The sequence below is a fragment of the Arvicanthis niloticus genome, unplaced genomic scaffold, assembly GCF_011762505.2.
Source record: "Arvicanthis niloticus isolate mArvNil1 unplaced genomic scaffold, mArvNil1.pat.X pat_scaffold_386_arrow_ctg1, whole genome shotgun sequence".
Taxonomy (NCBI): domain Eukaryota; kingdom Metazoa; phylum Chordata; class Mammalia; order Rodentia; family Muridae; genus Arvicanthis; species Arvicanthis niloticus.
This window is the reverse complement of record NW_023046031.1, coordinates 7,763-30,031: the sequence shown is the minus strand read 5'-3', so window position 1 is coordinate 30,031 and position 22,269 is coordinate 7,763.

The window sequence follows — 22,269 nt, the reverse complement described above, 5'->3', positions numbered from 1 at the left end:
TGATCTAGTCAGAGATGCTGCAGCCTAGACAGTCAGCTTAACTGGTGGTAGCTTTTTTTTTTTTTTTTTTTTTTTTTTTTTTTTTTTTTTTTTTAAATAATTACTTCAACACGTACTTGTGAAACTGCCTGTCTTTGATGAGGCAAGTACCTCCAAAAACATAGCATTAGTCTCTCTTCTTTATACTATGGACCCAAAATAATAGATAAGGGCATATCTCTCTGTGGAGCAAAAAAGAATTTCCTAGCCTCAGATCGTGCAGTTATAGAGAGTTTTCAAGTCACAGTAGTCTAGAAAAGATGTGTTTAAGGCTAAATTCTTACTATCATTTTAATTTTGACTGCTGGTCTAATAGTAAAATGCACCTTTTTGTCTTGCTCCTCTGGGAAATCTTTTGTTTTTCTGCCCTGCAAAGTTTCTGTTTTGCTGAGCTGTATGGAATGGCTTCACATTCAGTTGGAAGTTTTCTGAAAGAATAGCATGAGATCTATTTTGTCTCAAATTGATGTTTCATGTTGCCAATTTGGTTTAATTAAGCCAATATTTATCTTTTGGGTGCTAGTGATTGGATGCTGTCCTTGAATAGGTAAGCATTTTCTCTATCTCTGAATAGAGTTTACTTTCATTTTTATGATTTCTGTACCTAATGCTTCAACTAATTTAAAGCTATTAGTAATGAAAAGAGTATCAAGTTGTTACTTGTTTACCCTGAATGACTTTTACCATGCCTCCATCTGTAATATTCAACTAAGAAGTATGTAAGTCAATATACAATATCTCCCATGGGCACTTATTTGGCAGAGCATTTGTGAAGTAAACTGAATCCTGCAATGTTAAGGGTAGTCATGACATCTGGCTTCCAGTGAGACTGTGTTACCTGAGGGGAAAGAGACAAAACCTACTGATTATGAATGGAAACCACACAGATATCTCTATGTCTGTTTTGTTTCCAAGAACAGAGATAATTTTCTGACTTCTTTAGATTGTCTTGAATGGATTTTTATAACCTACAACCCTGAACCCTTTGTAAATCAAATCTACTTATACAAAATGCAAATGATAGAAAATAAAATTGGATGATATGATAGCAATTCCCCAAAATAAGAATGTCTCCGTTTCCAAATGAGTTAGTTACAAATTTGTTATACAATATCAAATTTTTAAAACACCATGGATATATTTAATCCATAGGCAATTGATGTATTTATCCACCTGTTGAAATACTTGGTCTACAGAACCAATTTTTGTTCTGGTGCCATACAATGAGCTTCTGCCTGAGAATACAACTTTTCATAGTGCTGTAATTACAATAAAAATAAATCCAAAGATGTAATTAAATTAGTGGATTCCTAGGAAATGCATGGCAGTAGGGGGACAGAGAAAAAAAATCATGCTGACTGTTAGCGATGTATTCAGGAACAAGAACCACCATCTAAGAAACTAAAATGAGTAGACACAATGAAGGAAAAATAAGACTCAGGTGTCACAGGCATCCAGGAGTACAAAAAAAAATAAATAAAACAAATTCTGATTATTTTATTTAAAAGATATGAAGTACCCATAAGGAGCCACTGAGTGTCTGTGGAAGGAATAGAGTAATGAATGAGTCTGCAAACACAACAATGTCAAAGAAAACAGGAGGCATTTGTTGTTCCCATTACAAAGTCATTTGGACCTAGATGCTTACAGTTCTGAGAGTATCCATCCAGAATGGTGTGAAAATAAGGAAATAAAGAAAAGATTGTCTTGCCCAACTGCAAGTCTAATGTACAAAACTAAACCAAACCAAACTAAGCTAAACTAAAGAAGAATACAATATATATAGGACGGAGATATTTACATTTCCTCTGTATTGATAATATCCTAATTGCGTTCAATCATTATCTTACAAGTATCCTAAAAGTAAAAGTATATTAAGATATTAATAAATAAGAAAATATTACTGTTACAGTAGTAGTTTCCATATGGTGTTATTTAATAGAGGTAAATAAATATTTGATGCTTCTGATTCTTCCTTCGATAGCTAATGAGTTTTGTTTTTGGAAAGAAAAATTATGTATGATTTGCTAGTAGAGCATATAACCATGTTGCCACAAGATTTAGCGAGTCAAAACCTGTATGACTTCAAAAAATAGAGTTTCATGGTTCATTGTCATTTAGATCATTTCTATTATTTAAAAAATAATAGAAATTAATATAATGAACAAAGCAAGCTGAACTTTAGATTGTATTGCTATGTATTTGATGTATTAAATATGTTCGTATTTAAAATATATCCATCTAAGCACGAATATGTACATCGAGGCTAAAATTGTGTGCATGTTACCTCACCACACAACAGTTGATATCTTTTTAGAGCTTGTTTTTTTTTATTGATTATTATATTTGCATTTCAGATTTTATCCCCTTACCCCATTCCCCCACCACCACCCAGGAACCTCCTATCCCATCCCCCCTCCTCATGCTTTTATGAGGATGTGGCCCCACCTACACCCCCACTCCCACCTCCCCACTCTCAAATTCCCCCCCCACCCCTCGGTGTTCAGCTTTCATGGGACCAAGGGATCTCCTCTCCCACCTATGCCCAACAAGGCCATCCTCCCCTACATGTACAGATGGAGTCATGGGTCCCTCCTTATGTATAGAGCTTGTTTGTTAAACCCAAATAAACACTGACCACAATTTCCTGTTCCTATCCAGCATCCAAGTTCAACTGTAAAGACCAAATGGGATGTGGATTTCTCAATGTACTCAGATAGTAATAAAGACATGATTATCCTTGGAGAAATTACCCATTTAGAAGGCAGACCAATATTGTAGTATGAAGAACAAATGGAATTGTTTAAAGGTGAGGCATGTTTTGAACAAGAATTAAATAATATCCTTTTCAGAAAGGTGTCATTCAGTGGAATGAACTTCCTATTTGTGCACTCGATCTACATGAATGAGACTGTTACAAAAGAACCTGACATCTATTCCTCTGCAATTCACAACAACATTCAGCTAAGAACTGATTATAAGATCATACTACTCATAAAGTTTTAGTTTATTTAAATTTATCAGAACATTAGGGCATATCTGGATCATGTTTTTGTTTGTTAGATTTTTTGAAACAGATTTTTATTGTGTATCCTGCTCAGTTCTCAATCATGAGAGCTTCAACTGGGATTACAGATCTTATGCTACTATTTGGAGCTCATGTTTGTTTTCTAAGAGCATACCATGAGTTTTTTTATATCACTTATTTAAAATTGAAATGATACGTTTCAATACTACTTAAATACACAATAGTATTAGAAGACAGCTATCCAGCAGTCTACATTTCAGCACATTTGTTGAACAAATGCATTGGTTGACTTAATTTTAGACTAAGCTTAGATGATACTTGTAGAATGGAGAGAAAAGACAGACATGGTTAAGAACAGCAGTCTCACTGACCTTTGGTTACTAGTTTTACCAATCAAAAACATGCAGGTTTAAGCTAAACCTGAATTTTAGCTGAAGGATGTAACCCTATATTACAGTTATCCACTGTTTATTGGCAACTCATTTAGATGAGTGCCCTAACCTTTAACTGTCAACCTTACTAAGTGCTAATTATAAACAAGTTCCTCTATTGTGTTTGCAGAAATCCACTCCCACATATGTATTTAACCTTTCTAACTCTTGTGAGCTGAGCTTCAGGAAACCAGGCACAAACTGATGTTCCAGCTGTTGCTTTTGCTGTCAAAGTGTTTCATTTATGAGCTGTACCCTCAACTCCACTGCCAGCAGCTGTGATGCCATGGGAAGTTGTTTTATCTCATAAACAGAATCTACTCTCAGGCATACCCTGGCTCTTGACACCTAACTTTTCTCACTAAAATGTAAAAAGACTTTGACAGCAGAGACCACTTTTGTTTTGTTTAACATTAGACTTGGCAAAATGCCCAGTACCTTTCACTGGATAAATAATTGTTGAAAAGGTGAATAAAAAAAATAACACAATGAGCTGTCAATTGATTTTCAGCTGCTAAAGTCTAGAAACCTTTGTCATGCAAATAGCCTTTGTCCTCTGTGTCTTCTCTCCATCACTATCTTTCCTCAATTGTTTTTCCATCTTACTTCACTTTACTTTGTGTATTTCATCCTTTAGCCTCCACATCAGAGTTACCACCCACCCACTACTTCAGTACAGTCCATAACCCTTCTTGTACTTGATACTTGGTTAATAGACCAAGGGAATTGATATTTGCTGAAAAGTGCTGAGAAACTTCAGTGTTGACAGTACATCCTTAAATTGCACTTGAGTTCCAATACTGCCCACACAAGCTCGGTGAACAATATACTCACTGGTCTATTTTACATTCCTTGATCTCTCAAATGACAGGTTGATATCATTAGTAACAGTGGCTTATCTATGATCACCCATATAAGAATTTCGAGGTAAATTTTCTTGGAAACAAATCATCCTGTCAGACAGCATTATACTAAAGAGGAAACAAACTACAGAATCTAGGATGTACCAACTTTTACTAATATAGAGGTTGATGAAATATTAGTCCTCTGGGGACATTTAAAGTATGCTGAAAATACAGTATAAGAGAGCATGTGCAGTGTAAGTATACCCTAATAATTTACTTAAGGTAAGTATAAATAGGTTTATATTTTACATCTGGGGCACTTATCTGTGTCCCCATTTTCTTTTCTATTACTAGAGAGTTAATATTAAAAATTCTATGTGATTATTTTTCATATGAATAGAAAATGTTCAAAGAAACTCTCTGCTACCTGTACACTATGAAAGACTGAGCTACTCACTCTTCTGAGAGAGTTTATTTCTCAAAATTATGGTTGAAGAAATGAATATATGCTACAGCAAACAGTGCTACATTGGCATCTTCATGTTGTTGATTTAGAGGTAATTGATAGTCAATGAATACAGAAAGGATTTTCCCAGAGCATCCTGTATATGACTAAAGTAGAAAGGTTTGAGAATTGAGGACTGCTATAAACCTGTTATCTCAGAAGAGTGTTAGGGTCTTAAAGAAGATGGGAAGTGGGTGCTAGGATAGAAATCTTTTTTTATCAGCTCCCCTTAGGCTTTCAGCCTAACTTTTGTGGACAATAGAGAACTACCTCTACCACATATCAGCCATGATAAAGGTGATATGTGACCCCATGAACATATTTGCTTACACGGTTTCATGGGATCTGATTAGGGCCTGAATTCACATAAAAATATAATAAGTCAGTAGTTTCTATATCTTTTTCCTATTATACAGTTGAATGGGCAGAGTACTAACCTTTCAATACAAAAGGATAGAAAAAACAATTTTATTCTTCTTATCTGACAAAGACTAATAGGAAAAAACAATAAAGAATTACACAATTACCATTTTTAGAAAAAATTAATATTCCACTTATATTGTATTCCATTAATACAATATAATTAATAATTCCATTAATACAATATAATTAAACAATAAATTTATCTTGTTTACAAGAGTCAATCTCTCTGTCTGTCTCTGTCTCTCTCTGTGTCTCTCTCTGTGTCTGTGTCTGTCTGTCTGTCTCTCTCTCTCTCTCTCTCTCTCTCTCTCTCTCTCTCTCTGTGTATTTTTAAGGTAATCTCTGATATAATTATAGTCCTCCAGAGTTAGGAGCCCCCAGATTAATATATCATGTTACCATCCATGAACCTGCAGCTTCATGGAGGCTACTGAAGCCTTTAATTCTGTTTATTTTTAAATTATTTTTAATCCAAATAGTAATGGAAAGAATACAAAGATTAAAATAACATGTATAAACCTAGCAAATGGAACAAAAATGAAGTAAAATAGGGATGGTTTTATCTACAGCTATAGTGACTAGATAACATCATAATCTGCCGGCAACCTGTAAAAGTACATCTAGGAGATTTCTACTAAATTTATAACTGACTGGGTCAGAAGAGGTCTTGGGTCTTCTCAAGACTGAAAAGTAGTGTTAGAGAATAAAAGACAAACAGCGGGTGGAAAGATGTGATAGGACGCATTTGACAGTATTAGAGAAGGAAGAAGAATGAGGAACTTTAGAAAGCCTCGAATGAAGGAGGGATGACCAGGAATGGCTCTTAGAAGCTGTCAGGTATGTGTGACTGTTTACCTGAAGGGAGGCAAGTAAAGTAAGAAATACTTTAAATTAAGCTTATATACTAAATATATATTTTTAGTGTGTGTGTGTGTGTGTGTTTTCACAATTGATCACTTGGCCAACTAGTATTAGCCAACTGGTATTCCTTCCCTGGGAAGACTTTTTCCTGCTCTTAACATTCTTCAGTTTATAAAGTGAAGTATAAATTTTTGATGCTTCATAAACTTTTTTCTTGCCTGTGTTAGCATTTCTATTGGTACTATCTCTGTTCAGGTCATAGTAGGGTAGCCATGTTCGTAAGACTTCATGGATGTAGCTACTCTCATTTCTAGGAGACCCAGTCTCACTCTAAATGCCCTATTCCTCTGCCTTAGTCTTTCTGCCCCTCTTCCACAATCCTTCTGGATTTTTAGATACAGGGCTTCTCCAGTAGATATATCAGTTGTGACTGACCTCTACAACTTCACATTTTGATTTGTTGTTTTCATGCAATAGCCTTTATCACAGCATGTATTTTTAAAGGTACCTAACTTAATATCAGAGTCTAATTAGAATAGCTGTGTTTTACTTAGTATTTTGTAAATACTGAGACACCAGGCAGGTTTAACATTATTATCTTTCACAATTTTTATTTGCTTGTCATACACAAATCTCAACTTAACTGAGAACATGACTATTTGATAAAATTGAAAAATATTTAAATAACCTACTATATTATCTCATAGTTATAGCAAAACAATTTTACTTTCAGAATTTAGAGATAACAAACCAGCTAAGATCACTTGTTGCATTTCAAAGTGGTTACAACACATCAAATGCTTGTAAGCCCCTGTAATTGTAGACCCAAGGTATTTAATACAGTCTTCTGGCCTCCTTGGATACCAGCTATCACTTTGCATATTACTACACGTGGACACATATTTGTTTATACAATAAAAAAAATAGTGAAAAGTAAATTATTTATCATATTTCAAGTAGTAGAAAATCAGAAATGAATATGATCCTTAAGATATTTCAATTCAAAACAAGATGCCCCATTTTCACTTATAGCATTCTGAAAGAATGGCAATGTGCTTCTCTAAAACTGTTTTCTCAGCTGATGAAACTTTGCTACAAATCAGTGTTTATTTTGTGAAAACGTATGTATGTATACTTATACATGTACATGTGTGTATGGAGGGCTAGCTATTTTGAATAACTAAAAACATACGTTAAAGAAAAGTAACAATGCTATCTTTTGTATTAAAATAAATACACTAAGTATTTTAACTTTGCTTTAACTTGTGACTCTTCTTCAATTACAATTATATATATATATATATATATATATGAAAAAAATTGTCAACGAATACATTTCAAGTACTCTTACTTTGATTTTGTTACCCTGTAGAATTTAACTGTAAAGATCCCAGACAAATATAAAACTCCACATTGTATAGCATATCATTAGAGAGTAGGAGAGGAAAGTAGTCATACTACATATTATCAAATCATCTGCCATTTACATAATATTTCCCATGGAATTTGTAGGTTCATTTACATTCATACTGAAGATGCAGTTTTTTAATCACTTTGCCACACTCTGTATAAAATCACTTTACTCTATATATTGACTTACATCGATGTACTTGCCTTGGAGTAGAAGTGTGAAAGGACGATGGTAACTAGAGGGGTGTGTGATGGTCATGAACAATTATTTGTATTTCACAGACCTTGGAAAAAATGAAGCACAGAGCACTCTTTGCTACTATATTTAAACTCGGAACTTAACAAACTGACATCAGCAACTTAATTAGTTCTATACAACCAGTATCTTTAAACATGTAACATTATCCTCCACCAAGAAGTAAATATTTTCAAATGTCAGTAGCCTTCCATGTATTTAGAAATTGCTAGAAAATGGAAGAAACTTCTTCAAAAACAGTCACTTTAACAGTAAATATAACTCAAGTTATTACTGTGTAGACTACACATGGCTAAGACAGAAATAATTAATTTATTCTTCCATGATCTTTATAATGCTAATAATGTACAGAGTCTCTTATGACATGCAACGAACTATAAATCCACCACTGAATGTAATTTAAAGTGTCCTAAAATCAAATTTTTAAATTTATTTGGGATTATAATTATAATTAGAGCCTTTCCTCTTTTTCTTTGTCACTCCAAATCCACCTCTGCAAACATATTCTAGCTTTCTTTTCATTTCATTTTTAAGTGTCTGTATGTGTGTGTTGTGAATATCCACCCATGTGTGTCAAGGGCTATATCCTCGCGAGCTCTCCCACTTCCATGCTAGCATGTCTATGGTAATATCCTTGTTCATGTCATATTTAGTCATCCAAGTTTTCCAAGTTGGTGAGACTTCATGTGTGTACCTTCTTTTTTTTTTTTTTTTTTTTTTTTTATTTTTTTGAGACAGGGTTTCTCTGTATAGCCCTGGCTGTCCTGGAACTCACTCTGTAGACCAGGCTGGCTTCGAACTCAGAAATCTCCTGCCTCTGCCTCCCAAGTGCTGGGATTAAAGGCGTGTGCCACCACTGCCTGGCTACGTGTGTACCTTCTGACATCATATGTTTAAAGAAAACTAAACAACTTCCTCAGTTCTCATGGTATAATGCCATAGATTTTAGTGGTAAGTTGAAAAAGTATTCTGAAAGATTCCACTGTTCCAACTACTACAGTAAACTGCCATAAACAAATGAATTGTGAAGAGCAGTAAATATAGCTTGTATTGTTTTGTACAAGCCAAGATGACCCAAGGCAACATTATATGATACTTAAGAAAAAAATTAAACACTATAACAACTATTTATTATATTCAAATATATGAATCTCAGTTTCTCCTGTTACATCAGCACTCAACACAATATTATAAACATAATTACAAATAGAATATGTGGAATATTTAAAGGTAGGATAACCAATTTTATTCACTGAGCAAAGAAACTTTTAACTTTCATCGATACATAATATATTACTATGATAGTACTATATCTGGATGTGTTTGTATGGGGGTATGTGCACTTGTGTGGAATAACATACACATATATTGTATTCTGTAAATAATAAAACAAAAATCAAAAGAAGAAACATAAAATTACTTTTAATACTCTGATTCTTGATAAAACTTTGGAATAGTTTTGTTAGTAAATAATTATTTTAGAATATTATATAAAGGAATATTATTTAAGATAAAAATTTATATATATTCATATTATATATATTAGAGGCTATAGATTATATATATATATATATATAATATTGTAAATATATATATAATCTACAGCATCACACATGACCACCTTTGTAACTGGAATAATGCTCTATTTTTATTAAATACCTTCATTACCAGGTAAGCCCTGAATTAACAAATTCACTATCATGCCCACTATGGATTTTGTTTATAATTATAAATGACTAATCATATTTTATCAATTGGTAGTAGGACATTAAAAAAAGAAAAGAAGGATTTGTGAAGAATTGCCTGCTTGGATAATATGTCATTTTTATAATAGAAAATATGCATAATTTATAACAATACCTTCATGTTTCAACATTATTTTTATACAAATATATTGGTATGAGATTTTAAGTTCATAGTCACATTAGTGATCCTTCTGCAGACTTTGCCATGCCTGGAGTCTCAGATTCCATGTTTACTTACAACTCATCAGACCTGGTCAGTTTTAAAAGTTTTATAGTAACAGATGTTTATATTTTTGAGCCATCTTTCTCATTACAGTACCATAAAAGTTGTTATTACCTTTTCTGTGGATGTAATTTCAATAGTTTAGATACATTGCTCACTGATTTTATTGTCGTGAACTTTTGAGTTTATAAATAAGAACGTTTTATTTTGATTTACTTAAGGAAAGTTTCTTTGGTCTGTTTACTTTTTACATAATCTTATAGATTTTATACTCTCATGAAATCGACTAATATTAACATTCAAAAAATAGCAAATCAATGTATAAATATAAGTGGTTCATCTTCATATTACATATTAGAAATTAATTCTGCTTCTAAAGAGTTGGGGAGAGATTTTTACTAAGGGGTGCTAAATTTTATATATATTTTTTTCTTCTTCGAGGTTTTCTAGAAGCTGGCTTGAAAAGATACACTATCAATATATGTGCTTACTGTATGTTTCTAACTAATATATTTAATTTCCTTAAATTAAGTAATGTATAGCCTATGGCTCTAACCTGATTGCCTGAGTGCTCTGCCGTAAAAGGAATATCACATTGGTCTTACTCACTTAAATTGTTCTTAAACAACTTTAATAATTTTAAAATTAGTAAAAAAAACCCACCAAATTTATTGTAATATTATATTTTATAATGTGTTCAATAGCATTTGTTGTTTATTGATATTGTCTGCTACAATATGGAATTACTTGTGTTGCCATGTTAGGGTTACTGAGCCTAGTAAAATTTGAGTCTCACAAAATAATGGTTTTTCCCCTATTTGTATTTTTAACTGTTATTAAATTAATTCTATACAATGTTATGCTTGGGGCAGGAGAAATGGTTCAGTGGTTAAAAGAACTGTCTGTTTTTCTAGAGGGTCTAGTTTTAGTCTTATCAGATCATAACAGTATGTATCTCCAATTTCAAGGTCTCTGAAGCCATTGAAAGCATATGGTACATAGACAAGCATACAGACAAAACATTTATAATCACAAATATTTTTTTATTTTAGAAAGCTTTTATGGTGGTATAATATGAATTGCAATCGACTGTGAACTCTACCTTCTCTAGTCTCTTCTTTCCACTATTTACTCCACTCCTCTCTATAATTCCTCTTCAAACATCCATATCATTTTCTTTTAATACCCATCAAACTTAACCAGGATAACATATGTGATTATGGATTTGGACATATTTATTGGAACATTATGAGCACCTCAGTGGGTATACAATTAAAGATGGTGGTCCATTTCACATAATCTATTGATATCCAATATTTCAGCAGGAAAAGGTAAGATTTTGTTGGCTCTTTCCTAATTTGTGATTGACTGTCACAGTCTTTGTATGCAGTCACTTCTGTGAGGTCTTCTTTCTTTCTGCAATGTCCAGACGTTAGCATTTTATAGTCTCTGTATCTTCTGACTGTTATATTTTTTCTGTACCTTTTTTTTTACAATGTTCAATAAGACCTAGAGATCACATTAAATGTCTTGTTTAGATGGGGTACTTAGGTGTTATGTATCCTTAGCATCTGGGACAGTCATAAGTCTCTTCATTCACTGCTAGTGACTGAAAAGAAAAACTTCTCTAATTGCATTGAGAGTGAAATTTGTTTACGGTATAAACACAATTTTTGGAAGGTATTTTTATACCATAATTTAGCTAATCAACAGTAGTGACCATTACACTAGGACCTAGAATTTCCTCAAACGTGTTTTAACCAGGCTTATGGTACTTAGTGTACATGCCGTCAAATACAGTAAAAGAGTGTTTAGATACACCCAGACCAGCTGTGCTAGGTGTTATAACTTCTTGGAAAGTTGGTATGGATAAGACACCATGCTACCTTTTTTCCATAGCAGTCCACATAATACCTTGTAACATTATGAAAGCAAGCCAGTAGGGAGGAGGATCCTGCTCAGTTAAAGCATGACTTACTTATGCATTAAAGATGTGTGATGTCTTCAGGAGTAAGATTTTGTCAATTGCTTCTTATAGAAAACAGAAGGAATGGCAAGAAATGTTTTGGGTATTTCTGGAGCCTCCTTGATTGACAACACATGGGAGGAACTCACATATGACACTGAGATTTTGTTTAGTAATCTGGGGTTTCTGAAACAGTGTAATCCAGATAAAAATTTTTTCCTCTTAACTATTAACTGGTTTATAAAATACTAACTATTCATATGATTGCCTCATTTATCCTTAGTTTTGGTTAATTGTTCCTCCTATTGCCCTTTTCTCTTCCATTACCTCACCATTATTCATTTTTAAACTTTTAACCTCTCCTATTTTGTTTGAGTATCTATATTCTACTGTCTGCTCCTATCTTAAAATAACTCACATCCCAATAACATTTTTTTGAGTTTTATTAATTCTAAAGGTACTTCTGGTCATTTGCATAAACCTAAAAAAATTGAAGTTAGGATCTATATATAAAATGTGGCACTTCTTTTTCTAAACTTGAATTACCTCACTCAGTAATTTTTTTATAATATTTATCTATTTACTTTCAGATTTCAATAGTTCATTTTTCTTTACAGCTTAATAACATTTTATAAGAGGAGCATCAATTGTATAAGTTAGTAATAATTCAATTTTGTTACATGCCCCTATTATCTATTCATCATTTGATGGACATCTAAGTTGATACCATGTCTTAGCTACTGTTAATTAACTTGCAATGAATATGGTCAAAGTCACATCTTTGTAGAACTTCATAGTCCTTCAAGTACATTCACAGGACAAATTGCAGTTCTATTTTTAGCATTTTAAGAAACCTGCAGACTACCATCCAAAGTAGTTTCAACATTTGAAACTCCCACAGACACAAAATGTGTTCCTATTTCTCTGCATCCTTGCCAGCAATAGTTGTTATTTGATTTCTTTATTAAACCCATTCAGACAGAAGTGAATAGAATCTTAAAAAAATTTACATTTATGAAATGGCCTATACTAAAGCATTTTTAGAGCAATTATTAATATGTTTCATAGAGGGTCTGTGTCTCACTAGTACTAAAAATTAGTTTTACTGCTATTATTTTTCACCAAACATAATAAACCTACTTATATAAACATAGACAGAGAACATTAAGTCCTAGTTATCTTGAGTCTGCAAATGTAACTTATTTAATAGAAGAAATTTTATTATAATAGCGTGATTGGTTTCTATAAACAAGTTCTTAAAATATGAGGATAAGAATTATGCAACAGCTGAGAGACAAAAAATTAGATGCAGCAGCATGGCAAACAGGCTCTTACAGAATTGTATACTTGCTGAAGTACTTTTTTTCATGTAATTCTGCTATATATTATCAGTAACTACCTTGTGTTGAAGCTTCTTCAGAGAAGACTGTGAGGGTAATTTCATTCTCTGAAAATCCTTTGTTTAGACATAGAAGGGAAGCCAACAAAGCTTCCTCTACATCTCTTGTATCTCAAATTTCTCTATTTTATACAGTCTTTGCTTCATCACGACTCCCTTCAATTACATGCTTTGACAAAGCTTCATGACTAGTACTCATTAACTTAATATTTTAAGTAGAAATTTGTTATCTATTTCATTATTCCATGACTCAACTACTAAACTTCATCATGCATAATGTACAGATATGCATAGAGACCTTTATAAAGATATGCTTTGCTTTGGAGAGCATATGACATTAGACCTAATTTGAGAATAATGAATATGGAAAAGCAAGCAAGCAAAACCTAATCATCAATCAGACTGAGGACTTGTGGAATAAAATTTTAATAAGCCTGAATAATTCAATACTAAGTAGCACTTAGTGGAACATGGGTTAATCAGGTAAATGAAAATAAAACTACAAATTAACTACCAGCTCATTCTAGTGAGAATCACAATATAAAAAAAAAAAAAAGCAAAAAAATAAACAAGTACCAAATTGTAGTAAGAGTTGATAAAAAAGAAAGGGAGACTGTCACAGTATTAAAATTAGTGCAGCCACTATGAAGAGCTGGGTAGAGGTGTCTAAACAAGCTAAAATATGGAAATTATAAATAAAATTTAATTATCCCACTTTAGAGTACATATTTAAAGTATATGAAGTCATAAAACCAAATAGATAATTGTATAACTAAGTATATTGCTACACTACTCACAATATCAGAAATGTAATCAACAGAAGTACATATTAGTAGATTAATGAATGAAGAAGGTATGGTAGATGCATGTTGTACAACATTTTCCAGACACAAAACTTATATGTGTTTGAGGGAAGCACCACAAGACACAGGATATTCTAATGGTAGATAAAAAACAAACCAACAACAAACAAAACAAAACAAAAACCACTCCATCCTTCAAAGAAGATATTTGGCTGAATATATGTTTTGCTTCTTTACTTTGACTATTATCAATAGGTAGCAAAATGTGGTCATTATTTTTATTTCTTACACTATTAGTCTGTGTTTAAGGAATTAAATAATACTAACAATCTCTTTTAAAAATGACCCAAGATGTAGTTTCATGTAAAAATGTGTTTTAACTAAAGAATAAACTTTTTTTTGTAACATTATTTTCTCTGTTCTCACTGAGCATAGGGATACTATATGATAAAGTTATTGATATTTAGAGATTTCTAGATCAATCAATAACTCATTTTATACCAGTTCAGTTCAAATTACATATATTTTGAGATTTGAGAATATATCAACAATCTAACAAGAGGCATTTGTGGTACTAGATGTAGGAGTTTTATAAGTGTATGTGGCTCAGTCTCTGTCTTAAAGAGTTTGAACTTAATTTTTATTGCCATCTGGACCTAATTTTATCACAGTATTATATGTTATTCCATGTCTCCATGCCCCATGAATGCATGGGCAAATGTTGTGTTTGAAGATAACACAACCATAACCAGGTTTTTATCATGATCTGATCCTTTAATGTGGTATTTTACTCCAAATTAGTTTCGTTTTCTTTAGTTTAAGCAATTTTAACGTGATTAATGAGTCTTTACCAAACTTAAGGGTTATGAATGTGCTATTGCCACAGATTTATACACAATAGAGATAAATTAACACACATACTCATAAAATTTATATTGAAAAAAAAACATTTTTGTAAGCAAAACAATGACAATCCTGACAAGAAAACAAATTCCCTGTACAATCTAAATTATATATTAATTCACTTATTTTCTCCTTATTTAGTAAATAAAAAGTTTATCAGCTTTTACTGTGACAATGCTATTAACTGTGTATTAGATTTAAAGAAAACAAATTTAAATTGCATTTGCTACATGCTTAAAGAAATCAGAGGACATAATTCAGAAGATATAATTTAGTGCAATGAATGCAATGAAAATTGTGTACAGTAAGTAGCACAATAATGGCTCCTTGAGCTACTAACACTACAATTTAGAAAAGTCATGGGTCCTGCTTTTCCTAAGAACTGTACCAAATGCACACTAAATTTTCTATATACTCCTTTTGAAGATGTCTAGTGCTAATTAAGAGGCTCATGAACTCTGAATAAGCATGGATTGCCAACTTGAAACTAGAGTATCTGAGTACACCCTTTCATGATAATTTCTGTCAGTGACTATGATACAATCAGAAAAAAACTTTCAAGCTTGTCGTTTTTACATAAGGAAGGGAAGATCTACATGATTTCAGAATGCATTTATCCTATTGTGGATATTAGAAGAGGAGTGGGGGGAAGAGCAAATTGACAATCCTCTGATGCTGTGTCTTCACTGCCTCTAGATGGAATTCCCGGACCTCAGAGGTTTGAGCAGGTCTGCCCAGCTTGCTTGTTGAGTAGATACACCAAGGCTGATCATTCTGCAATATACAATTCTCAAAACAAATTTTAGTATCAAGATTTTTTTTTTTTAAAAGAGGGCTGACATTTTATTAAGAATGTTGGTTCTAACCGCTTTTCTATTTTTTCCCCTCTTTTATTGGATATAATATTTACATTTCAAATTTTATCCCCTTACCGCATTTCCCCCACCACCCAGGAACCCCTTATCCCATCCCCCCTCCTCCTGCTTCTATGAAGGTGTTTACTCACCTACCCCCAGCACCGTCCCCACCCTCAGATTTCACCCACCTCAGGGCTCAGCCTTCAGGGTACCAATGACCTTGTCTCCCACCTATGCCCAACAAGGCCATCCTCCCCTACATATACAGCTGGAGTCGTGTGTCTCTCCATATGTGGAGACATGAATAAATTTTATATGTTCCAAATATGACTCTGATAGAAGATTAAGGAAACAATCCTACCCAAATGTAGCTTGATGATTAGTAAATGTGTAGCAATATTAACAGGGAGTAAATATCTCAGTAGTAGGTACATCAGTAGAAAACTACCACGTGTGGGTGCAAGCTCTTTAAAACTGAAAATTTCAGTCTCTCTGCTCAACTTGAAGAGGTGGAATTCTGTCTAGAAGATCTGAGAACATCAGTGAAATTCATCTGGAAGGGGAAGATGTGAATTTATGATCCTTGAACTAATGATCCCTGTCTTCAAGTTCTTGATTGCTGTGGTTGTATGGATTTAGTCCCCACCAGAAAGTGGTTGGCTACTGCAGACAATGAGTAGTTGCTACAACCTTCCCTAGCTGAGTTAATAGGCAACATGGACCAAATTTTCAAACTTTTATGAGGCAGGACTAGCACATCTAATGACATAAAATTTCCAGAGGACTTTTAAGAAATTTATTTTAATTTATATAAAGCATTGTCAGAGCTAATCATATAGTTAACACATGGGGCATTACCAGGAAAACTGAACAGTCAATAATAAAAATAGGAAAATCTCCATTATAGCTTCATGGAATGTATAGTGAGAATTTTCTTACCACAGGAACTGATAGATGAGCAAATATATTAGCCAAGTGAAATGTATCTTTGAGATAAAAATTTTCAACATAAAAATAATTAACTAAAGGTTCTCATTAACAGAACCAAAAATAAATATCTCAAACATATGGACTGATGCAGAAAAGCATCACCCAACTTTGAGCATTATTTTGTGATAAAAGTAAAACTCTCAGTGATTTACATATTGAAGAAAATTCTGCATTTATTTATTCATTTGTTATTTATTGTTTATATTGAAAATAGATTCTTTTCTCATACAATTCATCCTCTTCACACTTTCTCCTTCTCCCTCTATTGCTTTCATGTATGCTCCACCATATCTCCTCTCCTCTAGATCCATTCCCTTTCTATTTCTCTTCAGAAAACGTCTGGCCTCCAAGAGACAGCACCTAAATAGTAAAAACCAAGATCTTATAAGTCAAGGTAAATCATACCAAGGCTGGACATGACAACCCAATGGAAAAAAATATTCCCAAGACCAGGAAAAAGAGTCAGTAGTGCACCTGTTCTCATGTTAAGAGTCCCACAAAAGCACTAACCTAACACAAATAACACATAAGCAAAAGACTTGGTGCAGACTCATGCAGGCTATTAATTTCTGCATCAGTCTTTGTGAGCCCATGTAAGCCTTCTTTATTTGACTCAGTGGGCTGTTTTCTTGGTGCCTTCAGCCTCTATGACTCCCACAATCTCCTTCAGGGTTTCCCAATTTCTATTGAAAGGCACCCAATTGAGACTTCCAATTTAGTCTCACGCCACATAACATCTGATGGTGGAGTTCTTCATTTTCTCCTATTTTCTTCCAGAGAAAGCCTCTCTGTTTAGGACTGGATGGAAAACTTATGTATGAATATAGCAAAATACCAATACTAAACATTTCAATGATATTCTTCAAGTTGTCTTTGGTTCTACCCTGGGATTTAGGCTATCCAGGACAGTTCCTGGCTGTCCATGTTGTGTCAGATATGGGCTCTGTATTCATGGTCCCATGGCATGGGCTTCGAGTTAAACTAATCATTGGTGGGACACTCCCACAAGCTCTATATCACCATTGCCCCAGAACATTTTACAGGAAAAATAGAACATTAGATTAGAGTTTTATAGCTGGAATTCAGGTTTTTCTTTCTATATCTTGCTTAGTACCTTCTTACCAAAAGAAATTAGAACACAGAGGTGAAAGATCCATGCAGGCACTACCTCAAACTTTATGTAATAAATGAGCTGTGGAAATGTTGTCCTGAGAAATGCCCCAATCCCCCCCCCCCGTATCAGTTTTCAGAAAGCAAATTTCTGCCCTAGCATCCACCTGAATTGTTTAGGGGTGTCCATGGTATTCTATTAGCTAACAAATCAACTGAATGAAATACACTTCCACAATTGGAAGCCTTGCCTGGCTACAAAAGGTGTTCAGTTCAGACTCTGTACCCTCCATTACTAGGAGTTCACCCTAAGATTTGACTCATAGATTCCAAGAAATTTCCACTGCACCAGGTCACCCCCTCCAAATCTTCCTAATTTTATCTCTTCATATTTGCCCTCCATCCTTCCTTCCTTCCATTCTGTCCCCCTACCTGATCTTTCCACCTCAATCCACCTGCAAAATATATTCTATTTCCTCTTCTCAGGGAGGTCCATAATTCTCCCCTATAACCCTTTCTTGATCTAATCACTCTGGGTCTATACATTGTTACATGATTATCATTTGCTTAACAGCTAATATCCACTTATAAGTGAGTGCATATTATGTTTGTTGTTCTGAGTTACCTCATGCAGGATGAATTTCTCTAGTTGCATTCATTTGACTGCAAGTTTCATGATATCTTTCCATATCTATTCCACACAGTACTTGGAGATTTAGATTGAGCAATATGATAACTGAAGGAAATCAAAATGATGCAATTGGAAAAGGATAAGGCAAAGTATCATAATTTGCAGATGATATTGTAGTATATATAAATGGTATTAAAAATCCCACCAGGGAAACTCAACAGCTGATAAACACCTTCAGCAAAGTGGCTGTATATAAGAATACCACAAAATAATCAGTAGCCCACCTATACACAAGTGACAAAAAGACTGTGAAAGAAAACAGGAAAACAACAACATTAAGGACATTTTTAAATAATGTAAAATACCATGGAGTAACTTTAATCAAGCAAGTGAACACCTGTATGATAAAAATGTCAATGTTTTAAGAATGAACTTGAAGAAGATATTAGAAGAAGACAAGAACTCTCCTGCTCATGGATTGATAATAATACAGTAAAGATGACCATTATACCAAATGTAATGTAAAGATCCAATAAAATCTCCATCAAAATTCTGACACAATGTTTTAAAGACCTCAAAAGGATAATACTCAACTTCATACGGAACAAGAAATCCCACATAGTTAAAACAATCCTGAAGAACAAACAAAGAAACAAGCAAAATTGCAAAATAGATCACAATCACTGATGTCAAATTGCATTAAAGAGTTATAGTAATAAAAGCCATGTGGTATTGTCATGAAAAGAGACATGTTGATCAATAGATATTAATTGAAAATACAAATATAAGTTTATATGCTTATGGACACCTGATTTTTGATATAGTAGCCAGATATTAACACTTTACAAAAGAAAACGTCTTTAACAAATTGTGCTGGTTTAACTGGCTGTCTACATAATGAAGGATGTGAAAAGATTTATAATTATCACCCTGTACAAAACTCAATTCTAAGTGGATCAAAGACATCAACATAAAACCAGAAGAGAGAGTGGGAAATATTCTTGAAGATATCAACACAGGAGACAACTTCCTGAAGAGAATAATAGTACCAACAATAAGATCAACAATTAATAAATGCTAACTCTTGAAACTAAAATGCTTCTGTAAGGCATAGAAAAGCAATTGCACAAAGGGGTAGCCTATAGACTGAGGAAAATAATATTTCCAACTCTACATATGATAGCGGTTTAATATCCAAATTTTATTTTTAAAAATCTGCAAATTTAATATAAAACATCAAATAATCTAATTTTATGAATAAAGTTCAGATCATAACAAAGAATTCTCAACATAGAAATAGTAAATGGCTGAGAAACACTAAAGAAGCATTCAAAATCTTTATTCATCACTGAATTATAAGTCAAAACCATATTGAAATTTCATTTTACACTTGCCAGAATGGCTAAGATCAATGTGAAAGCTCATGCTGATAAGGATATGGAGCAAAGGAAATTCTTCTCCATTACTTAAGGGAGTTCAAATTTGAACAACCACTATGGAAATCAATATGGCAGTTCCACAAAAAATTGGTAATCAATCTACTGCAAAACACAGATATATGACTCTTGGGCATATACACTAAGAATGTTCCATTCTACCACAACTACACTTGCTCACCTATATTCATTTCAGCTTTATTCACAATAGCCAGAAACAGGAATCAATCTACTAACAGTTAGGATGTCCACTAACTGAAGACTGAATAAAAAACATGCACATTTATACAGTGGAATATTAGTCAGCCTGCTCACTTCCCAGCTTCAAGTCACCCCTCCTACAATCCTTCTCTGATCCCACCTCCTTTTCTCCTTTGAGTAACCTACTCCCCACACACACACCTTAGCATATCAAGTCTTGTGAGGCTAAGTGCATTCTCTCCCACTGAGGCAAACAAGGAAGCCCAGCTAAAATAGCATATCCCATATGCACACAACAGCTTTTGGGATAGCAATCATTCCAGTTGTTAGGGATCTACATGAAGACCAAGCTGCACATATGGTACATATGTGTGGCTAGGCCTAGGTCCACCCCATGTACGTTCTTTGAATTGTTCTTCAGTGTATGAGAGCCCCAAGGGTCCAGGTTAGTTGATTATGTTGGTATTTCTGTGGAGTTCCTATGCCCATAGGGGCTGAAATCCTTTCCTCTATTCTTCCATAAGTGTCCCCAAGTTCCATTCAGTGTAGGTGTCTGCATCTGTCTGAGTTATCTTCTGGATGGAGCCTCTTAGAGGAAACCATGCTAGATTCCTGTCTGTAAACACAACAGAGTATCATTAATAATGTCAGGGGTTGGTTCTTGACCATATGATGTGTCTCAAGTTGGGCCAGTTATTCGTTAGCCATTTCCTCAGTCTCAGATCTATCCCTAATCCCTGCATTTCTCAGAGACAGTAAAAAATCTGAGTCAAAAATTTTGTGAGTGAGTTGGTGTTCTTATTGCTCCATTGGGATTCCTGCCTGGCTATAGGAGGTGGCCTCCTCAAGTTCTATATCCCCAATGTTGTGGGTCACAGCTACAAAAAAACCCTACTGATTCTTGGGGGCATCTCTTATTGTAGGTCTCTGACTCTTCCTGGATATGGCCCTTAACTCCCCACCTCAGTCAGTTGCAGATTCTCATTCATTCTCATGACCATCTGGCCATCTATCCTGTCCTTCCCTGCACCTTATCCTGAAGACCTGATTCCCTTTCTATTCCCTCTCCTACCCTCCACATGCCTCTTATGAATATTTTACTCCCCCTTCTGAGATTCAAATCTCCTCTCTAGTCTCCTGTAGCAAGCCAATCACTTCTTATTTTAGCCATTATTTTATTAATTTCTGATTCATATTTACTGAAAAGAAATTTTATCCAATATACTCTGAGAATATTGTCTCCTTCTCCAAACCCCTTCTGTCTGTGCCATTTTGGAATTTGGTCTTTCTGCTATTCTAGAACTTCAAGACATTGGAAATCTGATGTAATGTAGAAACATAAAAAGAACCAGGTTAAATGTAAGAATGGGAGTGAAATGATCATGGTTCACTATTTTTTAAATAAGCAGAAGATGAATAATTAAAAAACATACTTTTAAACACTTTAATAGTTATAGGCACAAGAGAGGAACTGGGAAAGTATATGAAGTAAGAACTAGAGACCAGAAAGGCAAATGTGTTGTGTTCTCTCTTGTAAAAGCATAATAGATTTAAATATTTTATATAATGTATTAAACTTGGAGAATACATATAAGCCAAAAATCTAGAAAGCTTTCATGGGAAGTGAGTTATATTAATGCAATAAGATAGTATACTATAATTAAAATTAAAGTAGTGTTGCATAATCTTGGGGTTGGAAAAGGTTTCATTATGGAGGACAATAGAAGTATGAATGATGACCAGGGGATAGGGAGAAAATTAACCAAAAGTGAGTGTGTAGTAAAAATTCAAATGAATGCAGCTAAATTTCTAGCATGAATAAAGAGGAATTAAAAAAAAACTGTTTCCTATTCAGGAGCTTATGGATATTAGAAAATGAATCATTGAAGAAGTGGCTACTGATAAGCTTCTATACTAGAATGAATGATCTGGGCATATATAACCATGGGTATCTGGGATTAGAATTAATGGGTCATAGTAGAAAAAAGCAAAGGAGAAGGGAGAAGAAGAAAAGTAATAGGTGGAGGAAGAGGTGGAGGAGGAGAATGAATTTAGCATGGAAATAAGGTGCATGAATCTGAGAAGAAATGAAGAGTAATCATTATTTAAAAGACACAATTCTCAAAAAAATTTAAAATCTGCAAAAATAGTGTTTTCCTCTTTTCCCTATGCTTTGCACATTTTAAATGTTCTATAATGCACACTTA